General features: G+C 42.9%; 1 pseudogene; it reads left to right on the top strand.

The window, feature by feature from the left end:
• The first annotated feature begins 1,033 nt into the window (after positions 1–1,033).
• On the top strand, positions 1,034–1,716 carry LOC142150765 (E3 SUMO-protein ligase NSE2-like; annotated as a pseudogene).
• The last annotated feature ends 2,134 nt before the right edge of the window (positions 1,717–3,850 follow it).

Here is a 3,850-nt window from a genome sequence, read left to right as displayed (position 1 = left end):
GGGAAATATTTAGAGAAAAGTTGTTGTTGATGCTGTCTTTCAAAGCAGTAAATAATAAATATTAACCACTTACATTAAAGCAGTCTTGATTGAGCTTGAATGTCCTGTAGTCCTTTTCTTGATTGCAAAACAAAAAGACAATTGTTGTCAGTGCTTAACACTGCAAATCTGTGTGTATCCTGCAAAATAAAAACATGAGCTACATATTTGATCAAAACATTTAAGCCTGCATCCCAGCGTCAAGGGCACACAATTGTATGCAAGTCCTACACTGACCTATACCCTTTAAACACCATTAAAATTGCTGCATGGCAATATAAATGCTGATATATATCCATCAAGCCTATTTAAGGCTCATTTGTGTGTGGCTCAGAAGCCAGCCCTTTCTAGATGTAAGCCTATATACCTTGGAGGTGAGTACATCTAATTTTAACTGTATTTTAATGGTGTTTAAAGTAGAGATGTTCACTGACCCCCATGTTTTGGTTTTGGATTTGGATTAAGTTTGTGTTTTGGTTTTTGTTTTGCCAAAATCGCCCTCGCGTGTTTTGGTTTTGGATCTGTATTTTTTAGAAAAATATCTAAAATCACATAATTTTGCTCTTTCTTGTTCCTACATTATTATTAACCTCAATAACACTAACTTCCAGTCATTTCCAGTAATTATAACCACCTCACAGGTCACAAAATATTTTTTAGCCCCTTTCGGCAGCGACCTGGCTGGATGCTAAGCGACAGAGCAACGACACAAACTCACGGCAGTTCATAACACATCTAGGAAACATAGCCTCACAGCAGTGGCAGAAAAGAAAAGTGATGCAAGATGGAATTGTCCTTGGGCCCTCCCACCCACCCTTATGTAAGATATTGAAAAGGACATGTACATTTTAACAAAGCAAGCACTCCAGCTACAAGGAGTGCCACTATTGTGGCTGAAGTGCTTGGTTTGTTTGGGCCCCCACAAAACAAACTACCAATCGCTTAGCTGCCTTAAGCCCAACAGTGCTGTCAATGAACTCATTATTAAACCATTTCTGCTGGTGCTGCATCTTTAATCTCCTTCTCCTCTCTGGATACCTCCCTCTCATCCCTGAAGAACTGCCAAACTTATGTAAACACAGGAATGGATATAACAACTGGAGTGGCATTACATCTGCTTCAGACAGACTGTGACACGGAACATGTGGGCAGCATGGAATCCGTCATCTTGGCATACTCTGCATTGAACAGAGATTTAAAGCAATATATAGATTCAGTTGAGGACACCATACTTGAGTTTAAACTTGACCCACCGGATGAGATCCCAGATTTAAGAGACCTTGTACACAAGAGGTACACTGCGTTCCAGAGGAGTAATACAGAGGAGGCCCTAAGGCAGGACGATAAGTATGTCAGGTTTAAAAAACAGCTAATAGACCTGAGAAAACAAATGGGTGTGTCACATGCTCCTGCAGACAAAGCTTTGGAAGATGAAGACGAGGAGATCGCTGTCACCCAGAGCACTACTGTAACACAGTTGGAGATGGTCAACCCAGTGGAAAACAAAGTATGTGGGCACACGTAAGAGTGAGAAGCAATTGAAAGGATGATTGAAAGCAAACTTCAGAAGGGTAAATCCACCAGTTGTCCAAAAATTGGCTGAATCACTCTGACACGAGTATATCAGATCTTGTTCCAGACAATTCAATAAAAAGAGCAATTGACATTCACAGCTGAGCAATCACTGAGCTTAGACTTGGCCCCAGTCCCCCAACAAAAAAATAAAAATATAGCTAGGTACCTTTGATGTAAAGTGCAGATTACAAACACTTTGTACAAAACTGATGAAACAGCAGCAAAGTGAAAGGTTTGAGTAATGCATATACACGTCTATTTTGACATTCATGCTTACATTACTTCTGCAAGCAACGTTGTTCTTTGTTACTAAAACATCTAGGTAACATAGGCACACAGCAGTAGCTGAAAGGAAAAGTGGTGCAAGATGAGATTGTCCTTTGGCCTGTTAGGAACCCCTCCAGCCAGTGCGACAAAATCCGGAGTCTGCTATGAAAGTCTGGTGTTCACTGGAGCCCCAAGTGGTGGGGACAGACTTGGCCGCAGAAAAACAGAGGGTCGTGAGATGTGCACTGACTGGGGAGAACCCAACGATAGTGTGTAGGAGCAAACAGCAGAGTGAATCCAAGCAAGGGTCGAGGGCCAGCAGCAGAGAGCGAAACCAGTAAACAAGCTGAGGTCAGCAGCGTAAGAGTCCAGGCAATAGATCGGGGTCAGAAGCACAGGTTCAGAGTCTAGGAACAGGCAAGGGTCTTACACGCGTAATCAATCAGAGGTAGAAACACCAACACAGGAACAAGGTAGCAGGCAGCAGAACTGAAAACAGGATGCTATAACCGGCAGTGAGGCTCAGATCTCACTGCCTTAAATAGTACTAAGAACCAATCAGGACAGAGGAGGATAGGGCTGACAATCCGCCTCAGGAGGCAGCTAATTAATTATTAGCTAGAACTAGCATAGGTAATACCATAACCAGGAAGCATGTATAAAAATACAAGTGAACCAGTTTAAATCATATGAGAGCTCCTCCTGGTAATGGAGGATGTCCCTACACCCTCTAACATCTATGCCACAAGGATAATAACAGAGCACAGAAACTAAAGCACACGCCCTGCTGCTAGTTCACGCCAGGATGTGGTGTACCGCCGCAGCTCGTGACAGGGCCCTCCCACCCACCCTTATGTTGGTTCTTAAAAAGGACATGCACACTTTAACAAACCAAGCACTTTAGCAACAAGGAGTGCTATTTTTGTGGCTGAAGTGCTTGGTTTGTTTGGGCCCCCACAAAACAAGCTAACAATGTCCTTAAGGCACCTAAGCTAACAGTGTAGTTAATGAATTCTACTGTGACAAGATGTTGCTGTCATCATCCTCAGCCTCACCCTCATCAGTGTGTACATCATCCTCACACATTATTAATTCATCCCCGCTGGAATCCAGCATTACAGAAGTCTCTGTACTTTGAAGTATTAGCGGGAAAGGCCTTCCTTGTGGATAATGGTAGTTCATTTTGATGAACTTCATCTTTTCCACATTTTGAAGAAGTAGCCTCCTATGCCGATCGCTGACAAGGTTCCCGGCTGTGCTGAAAACTCTTTTCAAGTGCACACTGGAGGGTGGGCAGCTTAGGTAGTGCAAAGCAAGTTGGTACATGGATCTCCAAATTCCCTTTTTTTCCTCCCAGTATGTAAAGGGACTGTCTGATGTATTTATTTCCATGCTGTCTGTAAAATAATCCTCCACCGTCCTTTGGATGTTGATAGTAGGATCAGGTGGAGTTACTGCAGAGGTGTCACATTTTTTGGTCAATTCTTTGAGACCAGACCAGATGTCAAAATGTTCTGCTGAGTCATTTGTATCATCCCTGGGTCTTTTGGGAAAGCCACGTTTTTTCAAAGCAGCAGTTGACGGAGAAACTGAAGGAGGAGATGCCGTCTTGTCACGTAACAGCTGTCATCTAGCTCATTAGGAGCTTCTTGCATCTCTTGAGATCTGGGTCAGTTGGAAGCAAAGAGAAGACATAGCTCTTAAAGCACAGTCACCAAAATGTAGTTATCCGATTTCACGATTTGGATAACTCTTGGATCCTTGTGAAGCAAATAAAGTACTTGATCTACAAGTCCGACAGACTTAGCGCAATTGCTTTGTTTCATCTCCTCCTTCAGTTTCTCAAGCTGCTTTTCCAAAAGTCTAATTGAGGGAATCACTTGGCTCAGCAGTGTCTGAGCTCACTTCATGTCAGGCCGTTAGTCTTTTGAGGAAAACAACAGCAGGACACTAACCGGTATTAGCGCTA

Source organism: Mixophyes fleayi, chromosome 4 (genome assembly GCF_038048845.1).
Source record: "Mixophyes fleayi isolate aMixFle1 chromosome 4, aMixFle1.hap1, whole genome shotgun sequence".
NCBI lineage: Eukaryota > Metazoa > Chordata > Amphibia > Anura > Limnodynastidae > Mixophyes > Mixophyes fleayi.
Note: the sequence above shows the minus strand (reverse complement) of the source record. Positions and strands in the feature narration are given on the sequence as shown.